General features: G+C 32.5%; 1 long non-coding RNA gene across 2 annotated transcripts in view; it reads right to left on the reverse strand.

Moving 5' to 3' along the window:
- Positions 1-10,244, reverse strand: part of LOC141541211 (uncharacterized) — a 106,337-nt gene extending 96,093 nt beyond the window's left edge. For both annotated transcript variants that reach the window (XR_012481687.1, XR_012481686.1), the window contains exon 1: positions 10,142-10,244. This is a non-coding gene — a long non-coding RNA (uncharacterized LOC141541211). The remainder of the gene's footprint in view (positions 1-10,141) is intronic.
- Between the last annotated feature and the right edge of the window lie 2,518 nt (positions 10,245-12,762).

The following is a 12,762-nucleotide window of genomic DNA, read 5'->3' on the forward strand; positions in this document are numbered from 1 at the left end:
GATTTGAGGACATTTTACCATCTCTATCTTCTCTCTTATTATCACCTCTATCTTAAATGATCAGTTCCTAGAATCTAAACAAAGCATGTAAAAAGTGAGTTAGATAGTGCTGCTATTGGGTTAAAACATATCTTCTATTTAATTCCATTTGGGGTATATACCCATCTCTTGATGGTCATTTTCTCTTTTCTTTGTCCTGTTTCATAAACATAATTATGAATTAAATGAAATAAGTCTTTTCACATAAATTCCTTGAAGATATTTTTTTTTGCTTTCATCTTTGTATTGGTAACAACTGAAAAAATGGAACTTAATAATTCCTTAAAGCATTTATTGGTTGAACTATTTGGCATTCTATCATTTCCATTTTCAATGATGCGTTTCAAAATTTTGTGGATGGGAAAAGGACATATGCAATGTATACTGAAATATTCTTATATTCCTAGACAGAATTAAAGTCAACCAATTTGCAGTGTATCAGCATAAAGGGTATGATAAAACAGCTTTAATCTCAAGAGAGAATTGAAAAATATTGCATTAGATTTAATAAATGTATGTCTTGGGCAGGTCACCCTAATTCTTTGGAACTCATTTTTTTCTCATTAAAAATAAGGAAATTAATTTTTAAAATCTCTACAGTTTCTTTTCATTATTTATCTTATAATTTTTGCATATAAAATATTTTCTAAATTATTATGTAGTAATAGTTTGAGGTGTTAACTTTCCCAGAAATGTGTGCATTTTAATAGGGAAGGTTTTTAAAAAATCAGTAAGAATTAAAGAATTGAAATTATTAATGTATAACATCAGAATTCTATATATCACAACAAGACAGAAAGAATTTTAGCCAAAACGTTGAAATTTAAGAAATTCCACAAGTAGCTAGGTATGAATTACCCATGATAATCATAAATAGAGAAATTTACTTCTCTGATCATTGTTAGTACAATACAAATCCTTTTTGTCATAAATATACTCATTATTAGCATTATCAACACAGGGCCTGCTTCATTATACTTGATATATCTTCTTGTGAACTCAAATACAAACATTCAATTATTAATCTTCCCTGGCCTTGGACATTCCTGGGCTACTCCCATTATATAGAACCAGATGGTGCTATTCCTACAAATAGTTTCAAGTAATTGGATGGAGAGGAAGAATTATGCTTTCAGAGGGCCTGTTTGATCTCAGTTAGAAACATAGGGAAATGAAGAAGAGGAGGGACTAAGAAAGAGACATAGAGATAGAGGCAAAGATGAATAGAACATTATTCCAGGGAATACAAATAAAGTAAACAAGATAGTTTCTACCTTAACAAAGCTTAAATTCTATTGGGAAAATATAAAACATAAAAGATACAGTATGGAAAGTAAATACAGTATCTTAGCTGGGTATGGTGAAAAGATTTCAGGAAATAGTAATGGGCAATGATTTGGAATCCTGTTTCTGGCCAAATAAGGCAAAAATTTCATATCTTAGAGCTGGGAATAGGAGTGAGGGACAGGGATAGAGATTAAGTTTCTTGTGGGAAGGAAATAGTTAATGAATAGGGTCATAGTAAGAAGTGATAATTATAATATATGGTTAACAGATCAGTGAGCTTTTCCTTCAATTATCAGGCTTTAGATTTAGCTTTTTCTTTTTGATTGTTGTTTTAATAAAGTTTAAAAATCTTGAAGAATAATATATAACTGTAATATTATTACAACTCACTTTGTGAGTTGAAAACTTGTAGAAAGAAAATACCAAAATGATGATTGGTTTTTAAAATATTTATACCAAAGAACATGCTTGGTGAATCATAATGAAATGTTGGCCTTGGTTCTTCTGTGAATGACATTTTCATCCAAGGAGTTAGAAAGTAAATAAAATGAAAATAATAAACTTGTTTCTTAAAAGTCTTTAAAAATCCTTCACCTTGGGTTATAGATAATGTGTGACCTCTTTTAAGAAAATAATTTAAATTCATCATCATTCACCACATAATGGCAGTGCACAATGGAAAACTCAGAAGCTGGTGCTAGAATAGATTTGCAATACTCATTTTAATTTTAACTCATATTATGAAATAAGAAAAGATTTTGTGCTAGAGAAAGGATGAGGTAGAAAGAGGAGAAAACATAAAAATATAAGTTGTTGAAGATTGTTCTAATAAATAACACAAGGGGGCACTAATATTTAGAAAAGATTTCTAAAGAGAACTGGTAAAGAAAGACATTTTGCATAAAGAATTTCATTTTATGGTTAAGTGAAAGATGGATATTTGCTGCTGGTTTTATGTGAGTCTATTTCTAAAAATGTCTTTGTTTTTACCATGTGGTTAGAGTGTGCATATTATTGATTGCCTACTGATATAATCCTATTATTTAATATAGTCTTTTTTTTATGAAGGCCATTGTATTTATAGGTGGAGTGAGAAATGAAGATACCCCAGTTCAACAACTAGCTCTAAAGTCTGATTTTTAAAGACTTTCTTACTACCAGACATCTTGATTTTCATGAATTATTCAAAATTTAAGGCTCCCTCCAGAATCATGATAACTATAAAACTACTCCTAGCATGCATTTCTATTTTTAAAAGAAAGTCTGATCCACAAAAGAGTAGAAAATTATATTTCTCTGTCTTTTTTTGTCTCTCTGTGTTTCTGTCTTTGGGAATCTCTAACTGCTTCTGCCTCTGTCTCTATTTCACTATCACTCTGTATTTCTCTTATCCCTTTCTCTTTGTTCATTCTGGTATTTCACATAGGAATTTTTCAAGATTCACTAAATGGTGGCAACTCCACATTTTAAGAAAAAAAGGGCCAGGACCAAGCTCAGAAGCTAATATGGCTTACCTGGTATTCTTGAAGTAAGGGATTTTTGTTAGACTGTAATTAAAATAAATTCTCTGCTATTACCATCTCTCCTCTCCTACATAAAATCTTCATAAAGAAAGTTAGAATTGTACTGTACCTTAAAAGATGGAATAGAAATGAAGAAAAAGAAACACTGGAAAAGCATAATCTAGATAGGGAGGGGGTTGATGAGGCCTTAGAAGCAGCAGGAATAAAATTATAAAAGTAGAATTGAGTAGCATTCATGCAGGTGAAAGTGAATAAAAACCAGTATCTTTAACAGAAATGTTTGTTGGAATGTAATGGGAAGAGTCAAAGCTGAAGGTGGATTTCTTTTGTAGTGTGACCTGCTTCAGATGTTCTTGTTTATGGGTGACATTGTACTAATAATATCAATTCCTATAACACTGTCAACTGTCATGGAAAAAAAAATCTGAAATTATTCAAAGGAGAGTGATTTGACCAATCTCATACAATAGATTAAATGGCAACATGTCTCCCGATTATAATATTCATTTGCATAGTTTCTACAATTTGTCAAAAAAAATAAATAAGTATTTCTGGGACAGACAGTAGAGAGGGCAATGAATTGAGCCCTGGTTGAAAAGGAGGAAAAAATTTGACTGTTTTGTCTTTGGAAAATTGCAAAGCTCTTTAATGACCTTAAACTTACTTTAAAAGTAAAGATTCAGTTTTTTTTTAATATCAGAATTTTATCCATGTTACCACATGGTAATAAATCAGGAAATACAAGTTTCAAAAAAATTTAAAAATGAGTATCACAAAGAGACACTCTTTTTCTTGGTCTTTAATTTCACTTGCCCAGAAATAGACCATTTCCAGACCAACCTATCTCCAATTCAATCATCATACTTGACCCTCTTCCATCAAAGCTGCCTAAATTCAATCACCTCAGGAACCTGGGCTCTAATAAGTTCCTGAAATGAAGCCAGCACATTACTTCTTAGACATTTCTAAAATCATGCTACTCTGTATAGTCCTTATCTATTCCTCACCTTTTAGCTTCTTTTTATGTAATGTCTGTTGTATTATAATGTAAGCTCCTTGAGGTAAGGCATTATTTTGCTCAAATTCATATCCCCAGTGTTTAGCACAAATATGTAGTTATGCGTACATTATATTTATTTTCATTCATTCAGATTAGTGAAGTCCATGGTAAGTGTAAGTATGCTGGACCATTTAACCAATGAGAAACTAAATGAACTAATTTCATGCAATTATATGGAAAAAAAAAAAGAAGACAGACTCGTCATATGTTGGGGGTCTGCATGACAGGGTGTCAGCTAGAATGCTCCATTAGTTCTGTTGCAGTGTCAGGAAAATGAAATGAAGACATTTAAAAATTTGGGCAAAGCCTCTGTGTTGAATGTATGGGTAGATATGGACAAGAGTCATCCAGAAAAGACAGTTGTCAAGGCGTTATTCTCTGTATCATCAGAGGGAACTACTAAGTCAATGAGATTACAGATGTTTTTGACTATTTCAGAAATGGGAAATATATTTGTATAGATAAGATGAGAATAGTTTGTTATTTTTAGGGGAAAAAAAACTAAGCAGAGTAATTCAAACTTGGTGAAGAGCTATAAGACTCATAGGATCATAGGATCATCATTTTAAAGCTTTAAGGGATGTCAAAGGTTACCTGGTTCAATATGTTCATTGACAGATGAAGATACTACAGGACGCCAAGAGAGGTTTTCTGACTTAACCAAGTTCAAAAAGAAAGTGTCAGTTATTCAATAAGCATTTATTAAACACGTTTGTTCCAAGAATTGTGCTCAGCATTGGGAAGACAAATAGAAGCAGGAAAAAAAAAAAAAAAAAAAGAATCTCTGCCCTAAGGATATTTATATTCTAATGAGGGGATATAAAATATAAAAAGAAGCTGAAAATTGAGTGGGGGAAAGAAGACATCAGCACAGCATAGTAGGAAAAGTCCTGTGGAGATGAGTTATTGAGTTATTAGTAAAGCATGAGAAGAAGGGGGGAAACTTTTTTTTTTTTTTTTCTGAGGCAATTAGGATTAAGTGATTTGCCCAGGGTCACACAGCTGGGGAATGTTAAGTCCGAGGTCAAATTTGAACTCAGGTCCTCCTGACTTCAGGGCTGGTATTCTATCCACTGCTGCCTAGCTGCCACAGGGAAAATATTTAAACAAGCTCCTCTCTTTCTAACTTGAAATCTAACATGATTTTACACACCTTCAATCTGTCCTTTTTAATATTTTTTAAAATTTATTTTTATTATTGTATTATCTTTTTCTGATTATATAAGTACATTAATTTTTAATACATATTTCTTTATAAATCAGGTTGAGAGAAAAATCAGAATAAAAGGGATAAGCCAAGAAGGAAAAAAAAAAAAAAACAGAAGAAAAAGAAAAAAAAAAAAAAGTGAACATGGCATGTGTTCATTTACATTCATGTCCATAGTTCTTTTTCTTTGAATGCAGACCATGTTTTCTATCCAAAGTTTTTTGGGATTTGCCTTGGATCACTGAACCCCTGAGAATAACCAAGTCTTTCATAGTTCATCAATACACAATCTTGCTGTTACTATGTACACTGTATTCCTGGTTCTAATCATTTCACTCAGCATCATTTTGTGTAAATCTTTCCAGGCCTTTCAAAAATCAGCTTGTTTATCATTTTTATAGAACAATAACATTCCATTATTTCTTAGGCCATAACTTATTCAGCCATTCCCAATTGATGAATCTGCCCTTTTTATGAGTGGGTTAGTCAATGTTTGTTTTATTAAGCATCTATATATGGTAGGGACTGCTTAATTCTAGGGATACAAAAAAAAAAAAGCAAAACACAATAAAAACAACAGAAGTCTATTCTCAACTATCTGATTGGAGAAACAATATGCAAACAGTTATAAATAAAGTATGTAAGATAAATATTGAAAATAATCAACAGAGAAAAGTAACTAGCATTAAGAGGGATTAGAAAATGCTTATAAAAAAGGATTTTGTAATACTAATAAAGTATAAAGCTATGGAATACAGTAGATAGAGATGAGGAGGGAGAGAATCTTAGATATAAGGGACAGCCAGTGAAAATGTCTAAAATTGGGAGATAATGATGTATCTGAGAAACAGCAAGGAGACCAGTATTACGGGATTACAGGATTAATGGAGTCAAGGAAGTATAAGGTATAAGAAGCTAAAAAAGTAGATGGGAGCCAGGGATTTAGGGTGACTTCTGTGAGAAATAAGAGCAATGGGTAACATACAGAGATGCTTTGAAAGGAAAAATGATTATAGCTACAGTATAATAAATAATTAAAGACGTCTGTGGTAGTGCAATAGTCACATCTAGCATGTTATTTCAATTTGCTGTTTTCATCATCTTAGTATATCACATGTATGGCTAAAAACTACATTTCTTTTAATATAGTCCTGGTCCTCTCCCCAAGTTCTACCCCCCAAAAAAAACAAACAAAAAAAATAACACAAGTTATTCGAAGGACAATGAAAAGCTACATGTTAGTTGTAAGTAAAGTAAAACATTTCTTATCATGTTTCATGTATAGGAAATATAAAAAAAAGTAAAGGAAACCATGTACTCTGAAAAGGGGTATGCTGGATATACAGTATAAGAAAGGCTAACACTGGCAGCCCATATATTATACTGGTACCCACACAACTTTTCAATATCTTTTTGTATTTGGGGCAGATAACTTTTGAGGAACTTCAGAAAGAAAACAAAAATTGCCTAAGATAAGTCATAGATATATTATAATCTCCATCAAGAACTCAAAATAAGTCATAATTTCCAGGTTCGCATATCATTTATTTTATTGATGACAATTTAATTTTAGTTTAGGTCCTTTCTGAGTAAATGCAGAGTTATCTTCAAGTTCTGGCAAAGTTATATATCTATAAATGTCATTTTCAGATTGTTACTCTTGGGAAGGTTTCATATAGGTTAGTTAGTTATTAGATTCATGGTGTGTGATTTTCTGTGAGCTTTACACTCAGAATATGGCCCTTCCTGACCTGATCCCTTTACAAATAAAAAAAAGGAATACAAGTTTTGGTGCCATAAACAGAGATGGTGGCAATGGGTGGTATAGTGACTCTAATTCTGGAATCAGGAAAACCTGATTTCTAAACTAGTACTAGATACTCACTAGCTGGGTAATCCTGGGTAAGTCAATAACTCTGTTTACTTCATTTTCCTCATCTATGGAAGCAGGTGGATAAGGAAATGAAAAACTCCAGTATCTTTGCTAAATACTGTCAGGAAGTAGGCACATACAACTGCCACAAGTGAATAACAACAAACATAGAGGAACAGGAAATAACTGAGAGGAAAGAGGAGACAGGAAGGAAAAGAGAAAGGAAAGAAGAAGAGAGAGAGTCAACAGGAAATTTGATTTAATGTTCAAAAGATTATGCTTCTCAAACATAAGAGCACTCTAACGTGTATTGTTATTTCATTTATTATAGTTTCTAGACTAGAAGAATAGAAGTATAATAACATATAATAAATGTTAAGAGGAACCATTATGAAGATGGAGGTGATTTTAACTTTAATTTTGCATGCATTCTATTTGAAGCAATGAAATCCAAATGACTTATAGGAAGTTGGAAGTATAAAACTAGATCAAAAGTTAAGAAAAGTAATATAATGTGTTATTTAATAATCAATATTTCTTTATAATCCATCTTATTCTCCATTTAATCAATCTCAACTTTTCAGCCTAGCTCAAAATGAAAACTCTTTCACATTATCAAAATAAAATTTTTACTCCTAGTCCCTGGGGCATCTGCTCACTAATTAGTGTAAAGTGGGACCCTCAATTTTGCTTAGATAAATAGAACAGTCAGCCTCTTTGGGGGTCTCCGTAAGTCTGGAATTTTCTTTTTAAAAAAATTGTTTTAATAATCATTGCTTTTGAATTATGTTGGGAGAGAAAAAATAGAGCAAAAGGAAAAAAAACATGGGGGAAAAAACATTCAATCTCCAGAGTTCTTTTTCTGGTTGCAGATAACATTTTCTGTCCAAAGTCTGTTGGGATTGTGTTAGATCACTGAAACGCTAAGAACCAAGTCTTTCATAGCTGATCAATGCAAATTCTTGCTATTTTTGTGCACAATGAATTCCTGGTTCTGTTTGTTTTGCTCAACATCAGTTTGTATAAATCTTTCCAGGCCTTTCTAAAATCAGCTTGTTCATCATTTTTATAGAATAAAAACATTCAATTATCTTCATATATCAAAACTTATTCAGCCATTCCCCAAATGAGGAAATAGTTTTCCAGATTTTTTTTTGTTACAACAAAAAGAGCTTCTACAAACATTTTTGCACATTGGATCCTTTTCCCTCCTTTATGATTTCCTTGGGATACAGACCCAATAGTGACACTGCTGGGTCAAAAGGTATGCACTATTTTAGGCATACCTTTTGGTCATAGTTCCAGATTGCTCTCAAGAATGGCTAGATCATTTCCCATCTTCACAGATCTGGTATTTTCAATCCCATCATTGTCACTGACCCACTGAGGGGGAACAGTTTGACTTATTATCAACAATTACATGTCTCGATTTTCAGATGAAGAAGTTGAAACTATATCCACTCATATGAAAGAGTGTTACAAATCACTACTGATCAGAGAAGTGCAAATTAAGACAACTCTGAGATACCACAACACACTTGTCAGATTAGCTAAGATGACAGGAACAAATAATGATGAATGTTGCAGGGGATGTGGGAAAATTGGGACACTAATGCATTGTTGGTGGAGTTCTGAAAAAATCTGGCCATTCTGGAAAGCAATTTGGAACTATGCCCAAAAAGTTATCAAACTGTGCATACCCTTTGATCCATCAGTGCTACTACTGGGTCTATATCCCAAAAAATACTAAAGAGAGGAAAGGGACCTGTATGTGCCAAAATGTTTGTGGTAGCTCTTTTCGTAGTGGCTAGAAACTGGAAAATATATGGATGTCCATCATTTGGAGAATGGTTGGGTAAATTATGGTATATGAAGGTTATGGAATATTATTGCTCTGTAAGAAATGACCAACAGGATGAATACAGAGAGGTTTGGAGAGACTTACATGAACTGATGCTGAGTGAAATGAGCAGAACCAGAAGATCACTATACACTTCAACAACAATACTGTATGAAGATATATTCTGATGGAAGTGGATATCATCAACATAAAGAAGATCCAACTCACTTCCAGTTGATCAATGATGGACAGAAACAACTACACCCAGAGAAGGAACACTGGGAATTGAATGTAAACTGTTAGCACTACTGTCTTTCTACCCAGGTTACTTATACCTTCGGAATCTAATTCTTAACGTGCAAAAAGAAAATTGGATTTACACATATCTATTGTATCTAGATTATATTGTAACAAATGTAAAATGTATGGGATTGCCTGTCATCTAGGGGAGGGAGTAAAGGGAAGGAGGGGAAAATTTGGAAACATGAATACAAAGGATAATGTTATAAAAAATTGCTCATGCAAAGGTACTGTCAAAATTTTTTATAATAATTAATATAATAATAAATAATAATAAAATTATGTCTCAAGAAACTGGAAACTGAGTGGATGCCCATCAATTAAAGAATGGCTGAATAAATTATGGCATATAAATACTATGGAATACTATTTTTCTGTAAGAAATGACCAGCAGGATGATTTCAGAGAGGCTTGGAGAGAACTACATGAACTGATGCTAAGTGAAATGAACAGAAACAGATTACTATATATGGCAACAACAAGAGTATAGGATGATCAGTTCTGATGGACGTGGCTTTCTTCAACATTTAGATGATCCAAACCAGTTCCACTTTTGCAGTAATAAAGAGAGCCATCTATACCCAGAGAGAGAACCATGGGAACAGAGTGTGGAACACAACATAGCATTCTCACTCTCTGTTGTTATTTGCTTGCATTTTGTTTTCTTTCTCAGTTTTTTTCTTTTTCTTCTTTCTTGATCTGATTTTTCTTTTGCAACAAGATAACTATATAAATATGTATACATATATTTGATCCAACATATATTTCAACATATTTAACATGTATTGGACTACCTTTAAGCAACTAAGGGAGAGGGTGGGGATAAGAAGGGCAAAATTTGGAACAAAAAGTTATGCAAGGGTCAATATTGGAAAAATTACCCATGCATATGCTTTGTAAATAAAAATTTACATTTAAAAAAAGCAATTGAATGTCTGATTTTTGGTAAACTATTATCTTGATCAAAACAAAAACCCTTGCCTTACTATACCTTTATGATATTTTTACTCACCACAAAAGTAATAGGCTGAGCCTTGAGACTCTCTGAGAGTATTTGAGAAGACAAATCTCTTTCTTGATTCTTTTAAATGACTTTTCCTTCCCATACTTGTCCCTGTATAATTAACAGAAAAATCAAGATTATTTAGTAAAATGGGACTACAATGACTTTTCTCCTAAGAAGTTGATCACTAAAATGAAAATAGTTAAAAGGAAAAATTTATCATTAATCCAGTAACTATTTAAAAGTGGATATGAGTTTTTAGTAGTTGTGATGGTTTTTATGGTTCAGCCAATATGGAAAAATGTGGAAAGCCAGTAGGCAAATCTAAATATTTCTATGTCATTTCCCAATATTCCCAAGAAACAGTTATATAAAGCATTTTTCATCTTTTCCATGGTAAATAGCATCAAACAATACACAGTATTGTATACCATGAGCTAAAAGTAGGATGAACCATAAGCAATTATGACTGATGATTAGACTAAAAGTTTTAGGATGAGAAATTGTGGTCTAACAGGCCCTGGTGATGTGAACATAAGGGGATATTATGTGCATTAAACAACATTTCGCCATCTATCCCATGCCTACCAAAGGATCAAGGTAAATACTCAAGCTTCCTTAGGGAACTGAGAAGATAGGGCTTAATGTAACCACTCTCTCATGAGCATCAATTGTGAAAGTGAAAGGAATATGTTATATCTTATCTAAAAACTTTACTCTTCACATACTGTTCTGCTGTAAGGTGAATTTGTTGCTTGTGATACACATTTGGAGTTCCACAGAATTAGCATGGTCTTCCTCTTATTTTGAAAAGTTGCCATGTTCACTTGTCAGCATGTGTGTTGCTTATAGTATTCAGAGATATAAGGTAGCAGAAACTTCCTTAAAAGCCATCTATAGGATTTAAAAGCAATGCTTTAATATGTCCTTGAGCCAATTCATCTCAATGTGCATTTCTCTTGTCAAAGCATTTTAATTATCCCTATTCTAGTGAGAGGCAATCCTTTTTTTGAACAATGGTAGAAACAGGTTGGGTAACTGAAAGTACTGTGACAAAAGCAAAAAAAGGTTCATCTGCCTATCAGGATGATAATGATGATGATAGATGATGATAGAAGATGATAAATCAGTAAGGAAATATCCTCACTAAATTATTTTAGAAAACAAACAAAAAAATGTTTCTTAAAGAAAATAGCAAAGGACCATTGGTGAATATGTTTTATAAATGACTACTAAGTAGATTGCAAAGTTAGGCCACAAAGATACAATGCAACTAATTCTAATAATCAATACTTTGTATACTCAATAATCAAATAGGAAGCCTAAAGCTTTTTTCTGAATCTTAGGAAATGGATTTTTATTTTTAAAAAGAATCACACAGAAAATTTCAGGAGGGCAGAGGCTAGAATTCATTTCTAAATACTCAAATACCTTTATTTAGGCATAGAGTAAGTACTTCAGAGATAATGGAAGAATAAAATAACAGCAGGCATTGTACACCTCCCTCATTAAAGACTGTCATAAAGACAGAATAAACCACAATACATCTTGGGATAAATTTACCTTTTCAGATTCGCATTTGATTAGATCTTTTGGATCACTAAAATGACTATTCTATGGGCAGCTTTAGCCTTGGATCTTGAGCAATACAATCATTTCCATTCTTTAGAGGTCAATTTACTCTACCACTTAAAGAAATAATGACCTAACCACTCTCTAAAATGTATACATAGGAGAATTACCTTCCATGACATCAGTGTAGACTCAAGGATATAGCTGTTTTCCATTTCTAGTTTACACACCTTTAATGATGTGAATTCTGAGAAGCTTTTGGTAACATGCAAATACTTATTAGCTCATTTTACACTTGTAGGTTTGAGAAACTGTTAACTTGGTAGGGGAGAAAATATTTTTGATTACATATCTAGACTAGATTTAAATTAATATAAAGTGTTTGAGCAAACTAATTCATCTTTTACAGTTGGCAGTGCAAGAAGTATGTAGGAAGTCATTTGGGCTGTCGCCATTAAGATAACAAAGATGTTTGATGGATCTGGTGAGAAAGTTGGAAATGTACTGTTGCATGAGAGAGTTGCTATTGCATCTGTAAATTCCTTGGTTAGTTTCATAACTCTTCCAGTCATGGACATCAAGGACAAAGCAGCAGCCTATCTGCCATGTTTACTTTATGTTTTCTAACTATTACTAAGTATGTACACTTTGTTAAAGTCAAACCACACAACTATCTTATTAGAAAGTCACTTTCTGACTCTTAGAAAGTCACTTAAGGAAAGTACTAAAATAACCAATTTCATTATATAATATCAACTGAACACAGACTGGCAACATTATTGCTGTAAATGGATATGGAATGAATTAAAACTGATAAGGGCAACAATGTTCCAAATGACAGTGATGTTTTCATTTGCATAATGTCATCTCAAAAGTGTATCAGTATTCAGCTTTACATTTCAGAAACTGTGTTGAAAACCAGAGTTTATATATTTAAAAAAAGACAGTTCAATGTCTTCATCAAAAGGTAAGTAGATTTTGCACACCTATAGGTTTTTTTTCTTATTCCTTATTGCTATTGACATTCATTTTTAAAGTTAGGATTTGGCATCAATTAT

This window comes from Sminthopsis crassicaudata, chromosome 4 (assembly GCF_048593235.1).
Source record: "Sminthopsis crassicaudata isolate SCR6 chromosome 4, ASM4859323v1, whole genome shotgun sequence".
In the NCBI taxonomy this organism is placed as follows: domain Eukaryota; kingdom Metazoa; phylum Chordata; class Mammalia; order Dasyuromorphia; family Dasyuridae; genus Sminthopsis; species Sminthopsis crassicaudata.